At 41.4% G+C, this 19,553-nt stretch overlaps 2 long non-coding RNA genes across 2 annotated transcripts; one reads left to right on the top strand and one right to left on the bottom strand.

Moving 5' to 3' along the window:
- The first annotated feature begins 10,301 nt into the window (after window positions 1–10,301).
- LOC113923838 lies at window positions 10,302–18,044 on the top strand. The gene is made up of 3 exons (XR_003520435.1): window positions 10,302–10,689; window positions 12,392–12,504; window positions 17,902–18,044. It is a non-coding gene; the product is annotated as an uncharacterized LOC113923838 (long non-coding RNA).
- Window positions 12,009–15,018, bottom strand: LOC113923837. Its single transcript, XR_003520434.2, has 5 exons — window positions 14,909–15,018; window positions 14,413–14,517; window positions 14,059–14,101; window positions 13,311–13,347; window positions 12,009–12,239 (listed from the first exon to the last, which is right to left on the bottom strand). It is a non-coding gene; the product is annotated as an uncharacterized LOC113923837 (long non-coding RNA).
- Window positions 18,045–19,553: the final 1,509 nt, after the last annotated feature.

Raw genomic sequence — 19,553 nt, 5'->3', positions numbered from 1 at the left:
TGGCACTGATCTAGGCACTAGCCTGATCATATTTGATCATATTCTGTTTTTTTTTTGTTTTGTTCTGTTTTTGTTTGTTTTTATCTTTTTCTTTTTCCTTTTTTTTCCCTCTTCTTTCTTTCCCTTTCTTGTCCCCTGGTTTCAGGCCTTTTCTGATTTGTATAGAGTATATTTGCTGGAGACGTTGTTAACCTGTTAGCATTCTGTTCTCTCATTCATCTGTTCTCCTCTGGACAAAATGACAAGACTTTTTCTTGTCTCATCACCTCAGCAAAAAGAACAAGAGGTAGTACCGTCTGCCAGGGACCTACTCAATACAGACATTAGTACGATGTCGGACCTAGAGTTCAGAATCATGACTTTAAAGATACTAGCTGGGCTTGAAAAAAGTGTGGAGGTTATTAGAGAAACCCTTTCTGGAGAAATAAAAGAACTAAAATCTAACCAAGTCAAAATCAAAACGGCTATTCATGAGGTGCAATCAAAAATGGGGGCACTAACTGCTAGGATAAATGAGGCAGAAGAGAGAATCAGTGATATAGAAGACCAAATGATGGAAAATAAAGAGGCTGAGAAAAAGAGAGAGAAACAACTACAGGATCACGAGGGCAGAATTCGAGAGATAAGCGATACGATAAGACGAAACAACATTAGAATAATTGGGATCCCAGAAGAAGAAGAAAGAGAGAGAGGGGCAGAAGGTATATTGGAGCAAATAATAGCAGAGAACTTCCCTAATATGAAGAAGGAAACAGGCATCAAAATCCAGGAGGCACAGAGAACCCCTCTCAAAATCAATAATAATAGGTCAACACCCCGACATCTAATAGTAAAACTTACGAGTCTCAGAGACAAAGAGAAAATCCTGAAAGCAGCTCGGGAGAAGAGATATGTAACCTACAATGCTAGAAACATTAGATTGGCAACAGACCTATCCACAGAGACCTGGCAGGCCAGAAAGGCGTGGCATGATATCTTCAGAGCACTAAATGTGAAAAATATGCAGCCAAGAACACTATATCCGGCTAGGCTATCACTGAAAATAGAAGGAGAGATAAAAAGCTTCCAGGACAAACAAAAACTAAAGGAATTTGCAAACACAAAACCAGCCCTACAAGAAATATTGAAAGAGGTCCTCTAAACAAAAAGAGCCTAAAAGCAGCATAGATCAGAAAGGAACACAGACAATATACAGTAACAGTCACCTTTCAGGCAATACAATGGCACTAAATTCATACCTTTCAATTGTTACCCTGAATGTAAATGGGTTCAATGCCCCAATCAAAAGACACAGGCTCTCAGATTGGATTAAAAAACAAGACCCATCGATATGCTGTCTGCAAGAGACCCATTTTAGACCCAAAGACACCCCCAGATTGAAAGCGAGGGGGTGGAAAACCATTTACATGCTAATGGACACCAAAAGAAAGCTGGGGTGGCAATCCTTATATCAGACAAATTAGATTTTAAAACAAAGACTGTAATAAGAGATGAAGAAGGACACTATATCCTATGTAAAGGGTCTATCCAAAAAGAAGATCTAACAATTGTAAATATCTATGCCCCGAACATGGGAGCAGCCAATCATATAAGGCAATTAATAACAAAAGCGAAGAAACACATTGACAGCAATACAATAATAGTAGGGGACTTTAACAGCCCCCTAACTGAAATGGACAGATCATCTAAGCAAAAGACCAACGAGGAAATAAAGACTTTAAATGAAACACTGGACCAAATGGACTTTACAGACATATTCAGAACATTCGATCCCAAAGCAACGAAATACACATTCTTCTCTAGTGCCCATGGAACATTCTCCAGAATTGATCACATCCTAGGTCACAAATCAGGTCTCAACCAGTACCAAAAGATTGGGATCATTCCCTGCATATTTTCAGACCACAATGCTTTGAAACTAGAACTCAATCACAAGAGGAAAGTTGGAAAGAACTCAAATACATGGAGGCTAAAGAGCATCCTACTAAAGCATGAATGGGTCAACCAGGAAATTAAAGAAGAATTAAAAAAATTCATGGAAACCAATGGAAATGAAAACACAACTGTTCAAAATCTTTGGGATACAGCAAAGGCAGCCCTGAGAGGAAAGTATATAGCAATACAAGCCTTTCTCAAGAAACAAGAAACTCTCAAATACACAACCTAACCCTACACCTAAAGGAGCTGGAGAAAGAACAGCAAATAAAGCCTAAACCCAGCAGAAGAAGAGAAATAATAAAGATCAGAGCAGAAATCAATGAACTAGAAACCAAAAGAACAGTAGAACAGATCAACGAAACTAGGAGCTGGTTCTTTGAAAGAATTAACAAGATTGATAAACCCCTGGCCAGACTTCTCAAAAAGAAAAGAGAAATGACCCAAACCAACAAAATCATGAATGAAAGAGGAAAGATCACAACCAACACCAAAGACATACAAACAATTATAAGAACATATTATGAGCAACTCTATGCCAGCAAATTAGATAACCTGGAAGAAATGGGTGCATTCCTAGAGATGTATCAACCACCAAAACTGAACCAGGAAGAAATAGAAAACCTGAACAGACCTATAACCACTAAGGAAATTGAAGCAGTCATCAAAAATCTCCCAAGAAACAAAAGCCCAGGGCCAGATGGCTTCCCAGGGGAATTCTATCAGACATTTTAAGAAGAATTAATACCTATTCTCCTGAAACTGTTCCAAAAAATAGAAATGGAAGGAAAACTTCCAAACTCATTTTATGAGGCCACCATTACCTTGATCCCAAAACCAGACAAAGACCCCATCAAAAAGGAGAATTACAGACCAATATCCTTGATGAACATGGATGCAAAAATTCTCACCAAAATACTAGCCAATAGGGTCCAACAGTACATTAAAAGGATTATTCACCACGACCAAGTGGGATTTATCCCTGGGCTGCAAGTCTGGTTCAACATCTACAAATCAATCAACGTGATACAATACATTAACAAAAGAAAGCACAAGAATCATAGGATCCTCTCAATAGATGCAGAAAAAGCATCTGACAAAGTACAGCATCCTTTCTTGAGGAACGCGGCAGGGATGTCCACTCTCACCACTGCTATTCAACGTCGTATTAGAAGTCCTAGCCACAGCAATCAGACAACAAAAAGAAATCAAAGGCATCCAAATCGGCAAAGAGGAAGTCAAACTCTCACTCTTTGCAGATGATATGATACTGTATGTGGAAAACCCAAAAGACTCCACCCCAAAACTGCTAGAACCCATACAGGAATTCAGTCAAGTAGCAGGCTATAAAATCAATGCACAGAAATCAGTGGCATTCCTATACACCAACAACAAGCCAGAAGAGAGACAAATCAAGGAGTCGATCCCATTTACAATTGCACCCAAAACCATAAGATACCTAGGAATAAATTTAACCAAAGAGACAAAGGATCTGTACTCAGAAAACTATAAAATACTCATGAAAGAAATTGAAGAAGACACAAAGAAATGGAAAAATGTTCCATGCTCGTGGATTGGAAGAACAAACATTGACAAGATATCAATGCTACCTAGAGCAATCTACACATTCAATGCAATCCCCATCAAAATACCATCCACCTTTTTCAAAGAAATGGAACAAATAATCCTAAAATTTGTATGGAACCAGAAGAGACCCCGAATAGCCAGAGGAATATTGAAAAAGAAAAGCAAAGCTGGCGGCATCACAATTCCGGACTTCCAGCTCTATTACAAAGCTGTCATCATCAAGACAGTATGGTACTGGCACAAAAACAGACACATAGATCAATGGAACAGAATCGAGAGCCCAGAAATGGACCCTCAACTCTATGGTCAACTCATCTTTGACAAAGCAGGAAAGAATGTCCAATGGAAAAAGGACAGTCTCTTCAACAAATGGTGTTGGGAAAATTGGACAGCCTCATGCAGAAGAATGAAACTGGACCATTTCCTTACACCACACACAAAAATAGACTCCAAATGGTTGAAAGACCTAAACGTGAGACAGGAGTCCATCAACATCCTAAAGGAGAACACAGGCAGCAACCTCTTCCACCTCAGCCACAGCAACTTCTTCCTAGAAACATTGCCAAAGGCAAGGGAAGCCAGGGCAAAAATGAACTATTGGGATTTTATCAAGATAAAAAGCTTTTGCACAGCAAATGAAACAGTCCACAAAACCAAAAGACAACCGACAGAATGGGAGAAGATATTTGCAAATGCCATATCAGATAAAGGGCTAGTATCCAAAATCTATAAAGAACCTATCAAACTCAACACCCAAAGAACACATAATCCAATCAAGAAATGGGCAGAAGACATGAACAGACATTTTTCCAAGGAAGACATCCAAATGGCCCACAGACACATGAAAAAGTGCTCAATATCGCCTGGCATCAGGGAAATCCAAATCAAAACCTCCATGAGATACCACCTCACCCCCGTCAGAATGGCTAAAATTAACAAGTCAGGATACGACAGATGTTGGCGGGGATGTGGAGAAAGGGGAACCCTCCTACACTGTTGGTGGGAATGCAAGCTGGTGCAGCCACTCTGGAAAACAGTATGGAGGTTCCTCAAACAGTTGAAAATAGAGCTACCATACGATCCAGCAATTGCATTACTGGGTATTACCCCAAAGATACAAATGTGGGGATCCGAAGGGGTACATGCACCCTGATGTTTAGAGCAGCAATGTCCGCAATAGCCAAACTGTGGAAAGAGCCAAGATGTCCATGGACAGATGAATGGATAAAGAAGATGTGGTATATATACACAATGGCATATTATGCAGCCATCAAAAGGAATGAGATCTTGCCATTTGCAAGGACGTGGATGGAACTGGAGGGTGTTATGCTGAGTGAAATAAGTCAATCAAAGAAAGACATGCATCATATGACCTCACTGATATGAGGAATCCTTAATCTCAGGAAACAAACTGAGTGTTGCTGGAGTGGTGGGGGGTGGGAGGGATGGGGTGGCTGGGTGATAGACATTGGGGAGGGTATGTGCTACGGTGAGCGCTGTGAATTGTGCAAGACTGTTGAATCACGGATCTGTACTTCTGAAACAAATAATGCAAGATATGTTAAGAAAAAAAAAGAAGATAGCAGGAGGGGAAGAATGAAGGGGAGTAAGTCGAAGGGGGAGATGAACCATGAGAGACGATGGACTCTGAAAAACAAACTGAGGGTTCTAGAGGGGAGGGGGCTGGGCGATGGGTTAGCCTGGTGATGGGTATTAAAGAGGGCACATTCTGCGTGGAGCACTAGCTGTTATGCACAAACAATGAATCATGGAACACTACATCAAAAACTAATGATGTAATGTATGGTGATTAACATAACAATAAAACATTATTAAAAAAATAGGTACTGCTAGGGTAGTTTGAGATAATTGAGGCTGTTATAGGTAGAAACGAGTCACACAGAAGAAGCGTTGTTGGGTAGTTTTTACTTAACAAATGAGAAATATCCTTTTCTAGAATTTTGCTGTGGGTTCAGAAACTAACTTTTAGCTATTACCGATCTTATGTGACAACAGACCTAGTCTTCCTACTGAGAAGTACGTTAGTCACTCTCATGCTTGTAAAGTGTGTGCCCCACCAGTGACCACAGGAAGGAATGCCCCGCTTTGTAATTCCTCATGTGAACTGGGCATCAGCTCTCCTCCCGTGGGCAGGGTGCAGAGAGGTGAGTAAAATGCTTGGAAGAAGGCCTCTCAGGACCGAATGTGGTGAAGACATAAACTAGAAATGCACAAAAGAAGTTCCAGTGACGAAGGAGCATGAACAAGGAGACTAATCCATCCTGAATATACAAGTAGAAATTCAGACCATGAGAAATGAGCAGGCTGACACTATTTCATAGATGTGATAATATAGAATGTTGGCCAAGGCATTGTTTTTGGTGGAATTGTGTCTTTTCCAAACCCCTGTGTGTCAGAATTTGACCTTATTTGGAAATAGGGTCTTCACAGAGGCTATCAAGTTAAAATGAGGTCCATAGGGAGGGCTCTAATCCAATATTTTTAAAGGGGAAATTTGGACACAGAGACAGACAGACATGGGGGAAGATGATGTGAGAACACACAGGAAAAAGACAGTCATGTGACCGGACCTAGTGGCTACACACCAAGGATGCCAAGGACGGCCAGCAAACACCAGCAGCTGGAAGATGCATGGAAGGATTCTCTCCTAGAGCTGGCAGAGAGAAGGTGCTGCTAGCCATACCTTGATTTCAGGTGTCTGACCTCCAGAACCATGAAACCACCAGCCCTGTTTTTCCAGGCCACTCTAGAACTTTGTGGTACTTTGTAATGGCAGGCCCATGAAGCTGATGAAGGCACGATAATATGCACAGATTCCCTACTGTCCAGAATAGGAGATGATTTTTCATTTCTGGAGAGCAGTTTGTCAACATGTATCAAGAATCTTTAAAGTGGTAATTTAAAGGAAATATTCTGATTCCTCTATAAGATGACCATGAGCGCTATGTAATAGGGATAGGGCAGGGATAGAAACCATAGGGACCCAAAGTGTGTGCAGACAAGAAGGTTATGGGTCACCAAGGCCACTTTCAGGAGGTGGGGTTAAACGTTCACTTTACTGTGATTCCTTGGAAGGGTTGATGGCAGAAAATGATAATTTCTGCTCACTCTTACACTTAGCACCCCTGTGTGCTCTCAGGAGAATGGAGAGCATACAGGGGCCACTGTAGGGGCTCAGGAAAGTGTTGGTGGTGGCCAATGAGTGCAGTGCGGGCAGGGAACACAAGAGAACTGGGTCCCTTCAGCATGTGTTTTGTTGGGAGATCCACGGCACCTGCTATCAAGGAGGACTCCTTGGTTTTCAGAGTGAGAAACTGGAAGGTTACTGTTACCCCTGGTGTGGGGACAGTTGGCTGGAAGCGGAGTGTGGGTGAATGGCAGGAGACTCAAAAGGTCCATTTTGCACAAGTGGAATCTAAGTTGAGATCTCCAAATAGAGATCTCAGATACAGGATATGGACAGACTGCTAGGGAAATGTGGGAGTCTTTAGCAATGGTGGTTATTTAAAATCATAGGAGTGGACGCCATCCGCTGGAGAAGAGAAGACAGAAAAGACGGGGTCAGGGCTCCCTGGTACCACAGCACTTTCCATGAACCTGCTTGATCGTGATTCAAGACACACCAGCTTTGCAACTGATGACTATTTGCATCTGGAGAGTAAAAACCTCTGCCCACCGTATTGGCTCCACCACACAGGAGTATTCTCTTCAGCATGGAATGCCACGTTTAAGAAGCTGGACTATACACAGAGGCCGTCGACTACTTTAGAAAGACAGGAGGGCTTCGTATAGGAGCTGCTATGGGATTCTGGAGTGTGTCATCTGGAGGGGCAGGCACTGAAGGAGGGAACTTGACGATTGTTCTCGGATACTTGCTCATATCAGCATGCCTGGGCAAGCTTCCCAGGGCTGCCACAGAAAACGACCACAAACGGGGGGCTTAGAAATATAGGAATCTATTGTCTCACGGTTGTAGAGGCCGCAAGTCCAAAGTCAAGGCTTCTGATTCTACAAGCCGTGGAGGAAAGTTTCAGAAGGCGTTTGTGGTTGAATTTCTCCCTCTTCCTCCTGCACCAACCAACTAGCATTTATTAGGCACTTACTGTGTTCCAGCCTCCTTGCCCCTGTTTCGTTTGCCTCATGTCTCTTCATCCAATTATTGGTGTTCTCACTAGACTGGAGAGCTTCGGAAACCAGTCAAGGACCTCAATAGCAGGGTTAAACTCCTCAGATCTTTTTTTCTGCAATATATGATTTTTTTTTTTTTCCGAGTAAAAAGAGGAATTGTAAGGTCCAATACATTTGGAAGATGATAAGCCACTTGTCTGGAAAGAGGTTTCTGTACTGCAGAATTCTGAGATCAGAGGGGGGGACGAACCACGAGAGACTGTGGACTCTGGGAAACAATCCGAGGCTTTCAGATGGGAGGGGCGTAGGGGACGGGTGAGCCCAGTGATGGGTGTGAAGGAGGGCGTACTGCATGGAGCACTGGGTGTTATACGCAAACAATGAATCATGGAACACTACACCAAAAACTAATGATGTACTGTATGGTGACTAACATAACATAATAAGAAAAAAGAATTCTGAGAACCTTCAATTTTCTAATGGGCATTGTGTCTAAGAAGGAAAGATAGTGTACTTTCCCAGATTATTCAGCTTTTATTCCACCAAGCATCACATGCAATTACTTCTAAGGAACACAGAATGGGAAATGTTGTTTTGCATGACCATGGCTTTGTTAACATTAGCCATAATTATAATTCTGGAGTGTGTCTCTTCCTCTGTTCGAGGAAGAAGTACTTTGAACTGTAAGGAAAACGTCATCATGGGTCCAGCAGACACAATGCTGAGATTTCACTAGAAGAAGGCTGTTTTACAACTACACACAATTCCAGGAATTTTCAGATGTCAGGTGAATCCTGGTGCACCCGAGGCTTGAATTCGGTGACCTAATTACACGTTTGTAGACTGGAGTCTGTGTTGGAGTTGAGGGGGTCGGGGTACAGTGCCCCTTCTACTCAGTGATGGGACAAGTACACATTCTCTAGAAAATGATAACTTGATGCAACTCACCTTTCTTTCATTGGGATTTTTTGTAGGTTGTTGAGAAAACAGTGCCCTGTTTCCTCAGGAATCTGAGCAAATGATCTGTATCTTTCCCACCTTCTGCTGAAACAAACGGTATTTGGTGATCACCAGTACCTGCTGTGGGGCAAATAGTTGGAGAGTTAACAGAGACAGAGTACATAAACACCAACAGAGGCAGGGTTCAACTTTTCTTTTTTCCTTTCTCTTTCTTTCTTCTTCTTCCTCTTCTTCTTTTTTTTTTTTTTTTGTGCTGCTCCAATTTCTCTTTTGTCATTGCATTAATTAGAAATTTAGGTAAATGACATAAGTGCCCCAATTTTTTATATCTGCCAGGAGAACAATTAGGCCATTAGAAGTAACAAATGGTCCGGACTCATGTTGCCTGTTGAAAATTTTCAAGCTACATTATTTCTGACAAGAAAAAAACAAATAATAGTTGTTTTGGCCAATTTTTACCATAAGCAATGTCAGCTTTAGCAGATGCAGCCGAGCCCTGGCTTTCTCTCCATTGTCATGCCTCATTAAAGTGTGCTGACTCTGGTGGGTTCCCAGTCCTTTAGGTAAACACTTATTTACATGAACTGCGACATTTTTCTTTGGTGACAATTTCTAATTGTTTAAGCAACCAAGGGTGATATATTAAACACTTGGAAAAAGGCTTCACCTGTGAAACAAATTACTTTAAATTAACTATCCTTTCAAAAGAAAGGCAAAATTTCAAGATGGACAAATTAGACCCTTCTCAGGCACATATGGTAAGTGTTTCAAACACGTCCCCACTGGTACCCACTCCAGAGAACAATTCTTCATGATGGAGTGGAAGACTTGCTGGCTCATTTGGGGGTCCTTTCCATGCTAGCATTTGCCCGCGATGTGCTCAGAAGGGATCCTGCTAGGGCTGAATGCCGTGTGGTTCCCTGAGCCTCTGTGTCTTCACTAACTCTGTAGCCTTTGCTTTCAGAGCTTAACTCTTTCTGAGGCAGACATTGACATAAGGTTGTCTCCACAGCATCTTCCATCATTTGCTCCCCTTTACACATGATTTCTGGCAACGTAAGTGGTGGCTGAGCATCTGTTAAAGTCGATCAATTAGTCACACCCCCCACATCTTCCGAGCTGGGTAGACTGATATCCTCAGCCCTGACTGGGGATGAGATAGGTCGGGAAAAATCAATCACCAACACGGCCGTTCTGAGATGTTCTCTTTGCGCAGGGTGCTGGGCTAAGTGCCTTGAAAGTTGCATATTGAGAATCAAGGTCAGGGATGCTTCAGTGGCTCAGCTGGTTAAACATCTGCTTTTGGCTCAGGTCATGATCCCAGGGTCCTGGGATCAAGCCCTGCATTGAGCTCCCTGTTCAGCAGGGAGCCTGCTTCTCCCTCTCCCTATGTTGCTATTCCCCCTGCTTGTGCTCTCTCTCTTTCTCACTCAAATAAATAAATAAATAAAATCTTTTAAAAAATCAAGTCAAATTCCTACTGTCCTGGGTTGGATAGTGTCACCCTCCCCACATTTCATGCCCTTCCCAGAACCTCAGGACTTGCCCTTATTTGGAAATGGTGTAATTTCTGATGTAATCAGTTAAGATGAGATCATAATGGAGTAGAGTGGGCTCCATACCAATATGACTGGTATCAGGCCCACAGAGAGGCTCAAGGGGGACAAACCCTCTCCAAGATGAAGGCAGAGAGTGGAGTGATCCATCCACACAAGCCAAGGAACGGCCAAGGACTGCCAGCGAGCACCAGGAGCCAGGAGAGGCATGGGACTGATTCTCATCCCACAGAAAGGATGAACTTTGCCCACCCCCTGGTCTCAGATCTGGCTCTCACAACTGTCAGGGACTAAGCTCCTGTTGTTTCCCACCCAGTTTGTGACACTTTGTGACAGCCGCTCTAGGACACAAATACACATCCTTTAAACGGGGGTGCGAGGCAGCAAGGCCCCACATAGTAAATGTCACCATGTAACATCCTTCTGTTTAGCATCATTTGAATGCATTTTTAAAGGAAGTCCCATGCAGAGTGAACAATTAGGCAAGTTTTACTCAAAAAAGGTAAGTGCATTTTTAGTATAGCTGGGACAATTTAATGAACACTAATTTGCTGCTACTTTTTATGAGAAATTTGAGCAAATGGAGAGATAAGTAAATGGACATGACTTTAGAGCAGCATTCCTGCTTCCTGTGGACATTGACTGTGTCTGTCCACAATTGGGTCTCCACTTGCGCCTCCACCATGTGGTGGCTGAAACCGAGACACCTGTCCCGGGTGTGGGGCTTCCATCTCTGTTGATTAAAGCACATCCCACGCCGGATCTTCACCTTCTTCGCCCTGAGTCCAGAAGCTTTTTCTCTAACTGTGCAGTTTCCCCTCTCACTCTGGAGCACTCTAGCTGGGACTCTCCTGGTGGGGGAGAGACTTCCTATCTCTGCCCACTTCCTGTACTAGTGAGAACCGGGACCAAGTGCCTTCTAACACTGAACTGGCAGACTCCTCCACATTCAGGGGGTCCATTCAGCATTAAGCAGAGAAATACCGGAAGCCAAAAAAAAAAAAAAAAAAGTGATGCAGAACCCAACTTCCCTCTCCCCCTCTGCGGTCCCAGTGCCCACCAGTGCCCCCCGGCAAAAACCGCCTCCTGGGATGCCCCTTCGCCTGGGGGGAGGGTTCCTGCCAGCTCAGCTGAGGGTCTCACCTCTCTTTACGGTGGGGTGTTCTCTACAGACCACATGAGGGGATTCATGTAACTTGAAACCATACTCCTGCACAACAACAGCTGTGAGATTCTGCCAATGTGCTCTCATGCTTCCAAAACATGTGCATTAGCATGCACACATGGGTTTGCACCAGTTACTAGAAAGGTAGGAGGGCATTGCCCTAGATCCCAGACATTCTCCAAAAGTTTCTGTCTGGTTGCATAGACAAAATCAGGTCCTGCTAGAAGAACCAGTGGATTGGTTGGATTGTGACTGTAGAATTCTAAGAGTGTTTTTAGTGGCATTATGGCTGAAGTCATAAATACTGTTCCCTCTGGTTTGCTGGAATCAGGTTGGGAGTGAAATTTATCCCAGGCTTACCTAAAAGTACCACCAGTGGCCCTGAATTGTGGCACTTTTCCCCTTGCAGCTACTCAGTGGAGAGCCAGCCCCGAGCAGACGCCTGGCTCTGGTTCTTCCTGGGGCCTTGGTCTCTTCTTCTAGACACTATTGTATTTCCTGGAGAAAGCTGAGTCCTTTCCTATATTTGTGTTTGTTGTGTGTTCTTTAATTAACACATACTTATCACTTTTAGATGCCTTCTGTACATTTTCCATCTTGATATCTTAGACCAAAATATTTTCCAAAGCTAGTTGAGTGACATCTGAAGTTTCACTTATTCTTACTGAAATAATAAATTTCTGTTTCTATGTTTTTATCAACATCAACAATTGATATGTGCTGCTTCTCACGGAGGAGCAGTTTGGGGGAGTTGGTGCTCGCTGTTTAGGAAGAGATGAGTCTGGGTTATTTTTTGATCATCCTACGTGTCTCAGCCAATTTCAAGGTTAAATAAATTCTTTAAAAATTAGTGTTTTCATTCTTCATCAGATCTTTATTTGATATTTCTAAGAAAAAAGAAGTGATAAAAAAGGGTAAGGCATGGGCAGGATTTGGAGTACACCCTGGGAGGAATCCATTTTAAATAAACACACATGCGCCAAAGAACCAGACAGCGTTTACTCCGTTTTTGTGACTGAGTTTTTCCACCTCTTGAAAGGTTGCTCAGTGAAGCCCACATATGAACTTTCCAGGGATGAAGCAGTGGGGGAGACTGAGGGCATCCAGGGATCTGGAGACCCTGCAATGGAGTGATGGCCCAGCAGTTTGTGGGTAAGAGGTGTTTGGATGTCTCAGTGAGGCGACATAACCCGCCCCACCCCTTGAGTTGCTTCATCCATCAGGCAAATATGGAGACTTTGGACCTCCTCATGTTGGTGACAGCCGGGTCCACAGCTGATAGGCTTAACAATAGGCTCATTTTGCCTATGTGTCATTAATGCCCATCCACCTGTGCACCACAGCCAGGACCCTGGAGGGGAGAAGGATCCGATCATAATCTAGAGGGGGATTTGAGCCTAGGCATGAATCCTTTGTCCTCCTTCCAAACCTATTCATTCATATGTCACTTCTGAGTGCTCCCTAGGTCCCAGGATACACCAAGGTGGCAGATGTTATAGGGTGGCTTAAAAGATTCCAACCATAACGACCTAAAAATATGTGTTGAAGTCCTAACCCCCAGTCTCTCAGAATGTGATCTTATTTGGGAATAAGGTCACTGGAGGTGTAAATAATTGAAATGAGGTCATACTGGCGTAGGGTGGGCCCCTAGTCTAATAGGACCAGTGTTTTCCGAAGATGGCCTATGGAGACAGAGACAGAGGAGGAAGAGGAGGGAGGGAAAGTGGCTGAGACCTGGAGCTTTTGGCCACGTGACCCCACTTGTCCTGCCCTCCCTTCGCCTGGCTCTTCCCTCAACACGGGGGGGCAGGGGAGCAGGTTGCGGGGGGCAGGGGATGGGAGGAGCCGTCAGAGTAGAGACAGGGCCCGGCACCCTCCTCCAGACTCCCGCAGGGTGTGAGCTGTGGGAGGCGAGACAGGGTGGGTGGAGAGAACGGAAAGTTGTCTTTTGACCTCACCTGGGCTGGCCTTCTTGTTTAATTCAACAGACATAAGCTATAACAGCACAACATATGAGATTTTAATTAGTGACACATTAAAATATATAAAGGGGATATTGTTAGACATTCATGAATAACAAAACTATAATATCAGTAGGGGGATTTAACATACTTTCTCTTAACATCAAGTAAAAAAACACCACATAAGAAATTTCAATAATATAATTAGTATATAAAACATAATATAGCTAATATATTTAAACTTTGTACCCCATAAAATATACACTATTTTTAAATATCCACTGAACACTTTTTTATTGTATTATTTGTTTCAGGGCTACAGGTCTGGGACTCATCAGTCTTATATAGAACCTTTTTAAAATGTATCACTTATTCCAAAAGAAAACACCAGTATATTCCCCCCAAAAGGAATGTTTAATTGTGACACAGAGTCTCATGACAATGCAATGAAACTAGAAAGAAATAATAGTTTAAAGAACTCTGACAACACAGGAAAATTAAAAAAAAATCTTTTCCTGAGAATGAAAAAGGCAGGTCACTAAAAATAGGTGAAGGAGAAACAAACTTCAATTATTGAAATGAATAATAGAAGAATGGTCATAGGAAGCTTCCTGGGATGTGGCCATGGCTGTACCAATATGCAGATTGATAGCTGTTAACGTTTTTATTATTAACAACAATGAAAATAAACAAAAAAACCACCCCATTCTATCAAGGAAGACAAAATAAAACAGCATAAACTTACCTGAGAATAGTAGGAGAAAAGGAACTGATAAGGACGAGATCATCTATTAGAGTATGACAAAAATGATGAGAAAAATTGAGTGTTGACTCTCTGAAAATAATTTTTTTTAAGATTTTATTTATCTATTTGAGAGAGTGAGAAAGAGAGAGAGAGAGAGAGCACGAGAGGGAAGAGGGTCAGAGGGAGAAGCAGACTCCCTGCTGAGCAGGGAGCCCGATGTGGGACTCGACCCGGGGACTCCAGGGTCATGACCTGAGCCGAAAGGCAGTCACTTAACCGACTGAGCCACCCAGGCGCCCCTGAAAATAATTTTTAAAAGTTTATTTTGTATGATAAAACAAAATAAAAAATCACCTTCCAAACGCACCAGGTTGCGTTGAGGGACCATTCACACAAGACGCAGAGATGATAAAAAATACGTCTGAATATCGTTGATAATCTTGATGACACAATGGGTTCCTAGGAATATGTATGATGAAAATTGACTCAGAGTATGAGGTAGAGCCCCGGACTGGGCCATGTCACCACATGAAACGAGAAAGAAACCAAACCATTTTCCTTCTACCTCCCAGAAGTGTAACAACCAAATGTAGTGGTTTCAAGGGTGATTTCCGCTTATTTGCATCTTTCAACCGACAATTAATTTCTACTCGATATAAACTATTTCTGAGCATAGGAAAGGAGAAAATCTTTTCAATTCATTTTATAAAAATAGAAGATTCTTGATATCAAATCTTAATACAGATATAGAAAGAAAGCTATAAATCAATTTCACCTATGAAAAAGTCCTAAATAAAAATTTTTTGTTACCAAACTGAAAGAAACAGCATATTCAAAAATAATGATTTACTCTAACATTTGTTGAACGTGTTCCTGTGGAGGGCTTTGTATACACGAATCTCACTTAATCCTTGGCAACTGTGTTTAAGAAGAGGAAGGCCGGATGGCTTGATGAGGTCAAGTAAGTCGCTCATTATGGCGTAACCAGGAAGTAGTAGAGATGAGATTCGAACCTAGATTTTTCTGAGTCCAGATTCCAAACTTTTAAGACTGATCTACTGTGACTTCATAGTGTTCATTGCACGCAGGCATGAATCATCCCGAAGAAATCTGGGAGAATCGACCCCATTTGTAGGATGCAGGTAAAAACACATGTGCTTATTGTGTTTGATGCAGCCAAGTTATTTGATAAAATTGAACATTTCTTCTTGATATTAACAACAAGGAGATAAAGGGGATATGTCCTAAGCATGGAAACAGTATTTTATAAGATCATCAACCTGTGCCTGCCTGGTCTCATTAGAATCACATCTTTTACAGTTAAGAACAACCCAAGCTGATCATTATGATTCCTATTTAAATAGACTATTTTGTAAGTTTTATTTAATTTTTTTTAATTTAAATTTAATTAGCCAACTTATAGTACATCATTAGTTTCAGATGTAGTGTTCCATACATTATTAGTTGCGTAAATAGACTATTTTGTAAGTTTCAGAAAAAGGACACAGAATTACTCGAGACGAAGAGAAAAGATTAGAATGGTTTCCAGTTGACATAACTATTTCTGAAACCTAAAGAAATCAACTCAAACCACATTAGAGTTACCAAGACAATTTTAGCTGATTTTTAGCTAATATTTAACCATGTCAACTAAAATTTAATTTATAACTAATATGCATAAATTAGCAGATTCTTATTTAACACAAAACAGCCAAAAGTTGCATAGAACATACATTCCAGGCAAAAACATCTTACAATCTGTTACAATAGTGACAGAAATATAAAATAAGTCTGAATAAAATTACAAAGTGTCCTGGAAAAGTATTAAAAATTATAAAACTTTGCCAAGGGATGGAAAAAAGAAAGACTTAAATGAGTATAAAGAATAATGTTCCTGTATGAGAAGATTTAGTAGTGCAGATGTCAACTTTCTCCTAATTCATCCACAAATTCAATGAATATCCAATTCTAGTCCCAGCGGGATTTAGGGTGGAACTTAACAGAATGTTGTTAAAGTTCATCTGGAAAAATAAATGGCTGAGAAGAGCCAAGGAAATTTTGAAAAATAAGAATAATGAGAGAGGACTTGACCTACTAGATATTAAAATACTAGAGTGATTAGAACAATGTGCTCGTGGTGCAGGGTATATGGATCAATAGCACAGAAAGAAATTTCAGGGAGAGACATGAATAATTTAGATATAACCAAGATGACATTTTAGGGTAGTAAGAAAAGAAAGGGTTTTTCAGTAAATAGTTAGGGGCAACTAGTTAAGCCTTTGGAAAAAGAAAAGTTAGATCCCTATTTTATACTTAGACTTAAAATGAGCACCAGGAGGATCAATATTTTAAGTTTAAGAATGGGTCTATTTTATATTAATACCAGGAAAAAAATCTATGTAAAAGTTTATTTAATCTTTCTGTAAGCAAAGGTTTTTGTAAATGTGACAATCAAATGTTGAAACCAGGAAAGAAAAGTCACTGGGTTTGAAATTAGAAAAATATATTTCCAAGTTAAAAAATTAGATTGTAAAGAAACTATGAAAAATGTTTGCAACTTATATTACAGTTCAAGTGTCAACATCTTCAGTATGTTAAAATTTTTCAAATCACTAAAAAAGTATAAACCAGAAATCCCCCACCTTTAGGCCTTTACCCTCATACTCACAAAGTGCCTTCTCTGTCTCTTTCCCCCCTCCCCCACACACACTTTGATTCCCGTCCTGTTAAAATAACAAAACCCAGATAAAAACAATGCATCCAGCACTGAGGGACTAGTTATCTTACGCAGTCATGACAAAGGATATGGTTTGATCATGGTATGATTATATGGGAAAAATCTCTAACCTCTGCTACTAACTGTGAAAGCAAAGCAAAGCACTGGGTGTGTGAATGCATGTGTGGAATGTGTGCGCACACGTGTGTGGAGCGAAAGTGTGGTAGGAATCAAAGAACATGACTTTCAGGGACAGGATTTGAGAAGAGGAGCTGGCATGGGCCCTGGGGATAGAAGGAAGCACATTGCTGCATTTTCTAATCTTGCACAGGCATTTTTAAAGAAGTAATGTCAGTGACATTCCTGGAGAGAGATTATTAGCAAGTTTAGTTTTCTTCTTTATGCTTCTCTGTGGTTAAACAAACCAACAAAAACTAATAAATATTAGGTTAAAAAATAAAATTACAGGAAGAAAAATATGCAGAAGATTTAAAAGGGTAATTAAATAAAAGAGAAGAAATGTAAATGACCAATAAGCATAAAATCTCTAGACTTGACTCGTAATGAAATGCAAATAAAAATGAGATACTCTTTTACTTATAAAATTACATATATAAATGTTTACTTATAAAAGCATTTTAATGAGAATATCTGATGTTGGGAGCGTGTAGGAAAATGGGCATAGCTGAAGGTGAAGTGTATGATATAGCCTGTCTGGTTACCAATTTTCCAGTATTTTAAATTCTACTTTAAGTTTTATCCTATGGAAATAATTATGGATATTAATAAAGACTTGGCTTCAGAGATTTTTTTTTTATTGCAGTATCTTTGGTGACAGGAAAACAGAGTGTAATCAGCTGTATATTCACGGTACATTCATACCATGAAATGCTAGGCAACCATTCAAAATTGTTGTGGAATACTATTTAGTATAAAACATTTAGTGTAAAATGTGGGCAATGAAACAGTCTGAAGGGGCTGACCCAAGGTTTAATTTGAAAAGTGTGAATTCTTATGGCAAAAGGTAGGAAAAAAAAATCACCAAAATGTTTAAAAATAAAAAAAAATGTTTAAATGGATATTTCTAAATTTTGAGACTGTGAATGATTTTTATCTTTCTTCTATAGGCTCATCCTTAAATCCCTGCAATCTGGATTCTCAGATGAGGTCTAGAGAATGGAGATATGCCTCGAGGACCAGTGAGCAGAAAGAAACCTCCTGGCTTCTGCAGAAGACCAGGAAAGGGAAGGGCTGAGCTGGTGAAGAATATTCCAAGTATGTCCAGAGCTCCTCTCTGATATCTTCTCATTCTGTCCTGTGCACTCACACTGAATACAGTGTGAGAAGGATCCCCCCCTCTACATGCAGTCTGCTCTAGAGGAAAGCATTAGCTCACCCTGGATGCCCCCTCCCCCTGCTCTCAACTCTCAGAGCAAGATGGGCACTAAGGCTGGGACAAGCTGCCGACTGTGAGGTCCACGCTCTGGGCTTGTGATACCTCTCCTGGTTTAGGCTGGGAGAAGATCAGATACGAGATGAGAGCCAAACCCATGTGAGACTAGTAATGAGATACAGCCATTCTCCACACCACTGGTAATAATTTCCTTATTTCCGGATTTCTTTGAAAGGCAGCTGAGGTCTGGCCAGATCTATAGAAAATATTTGGAAAAGAGAAGAGACTAACACCAGCTCCTTAACACCAACCTGGCACGTGGCGGATGCTCAGTAGACATCTTTGAATGTGGAATGAAGGAGCTTACCGACTTGGCCTTGACCTCACCTGCTGTACCCTGTCCTTGCTGGGCCACGCACCTCCCATCCCAGCCACAGTAAAGGTCACACCCTCTGCAGAGAGCCGGGATCCTCACAGCCCCAACTCCGTGCCGGCAGGGGCTTTCTCTTTCCTTTGTAGTCCTATTTCCTCTCTAAGACATGCCTGCACATGTCAGTCACCTTTGATGTAAATTGCGCCCCCTTTCATCCCATTTTATTGTCAGTGTTCTGTTTCCATCCTGGATTATTGCCCACTGTGCGAGATCATTCCTGGGACCAATGCTTATTGTTGCTCCAGGAGTGCAAGTGACTTCTCTTGTCCTGAGCGAGTTTAGGCTTTGTATTTCTTTGTGCACCTGTATCTCTTTCACCTTCTGTGTTTAAACATAATCACATAGCAAGATGGTGTGTCCTGAAATAATACACTCTATCTCCAGACACATATGTGCACACACACACACACACACACACAAACACACGCATGTACATACCGGTGTTTTAATTATTTTGCACCTCTAAGCGTTCATAAAATAAGCATTCAAGCGGAATGAAATTTGTTGCAAGTCTGCAAGGGGACGGGTGCCAAGAAGCAGCAGCCTTGCGATGATTTCTCCCCAGTCTCGTCCACTGGAGGGTCCCTTTAGGGCCAAACCAAATGGGATGTCTCAAGGCTCACCCAGCACTTGGGGTGGCTGGTCAGCATGGCTGCCCATTAGCCAAGTCAGTGGCTATCTTCATCCCAAGAATCTAGGATCTCAAGAGCATATTAACCTCACCGAGTTGCTCCAGGAAAAGGCACTTGAAGGATGGAGTGCTTACATCCAGGAGCTGGTCAGCTTTGCCACCCAGTCTCCTGCTGAGTCGTTGAGATCCATTTTAGATTTTATTTTGTTGTTAATTTCATGCTTTATGCTAAGTCCGTATTGAGTACTTAATCTTGTTAAGAAACATCCACAAAATATTTATTACTGGGAAACTTATTTCATAGGTAATTGCATTGCATTTT

This window comes from Zalophus californianus, chromosome 15 (genome assembly GCF_009762305.2).
Source record: "Zalophus californianus isolate mZalCal1 chromosome 15, mZalCal1.pri.v2, whole genome shotgun sequence".
In the NCBI taxonomy this organism is placed as follows: domain Eukaryota; kingdom Metazoa; phylum Chordata; class Mammalia; order Carnivora; family Otariidae; genus Zalophus; species Zalophus californianus.
This window is presented reverse-complemented; position numbering and strand designations above follow the sequence as displayed.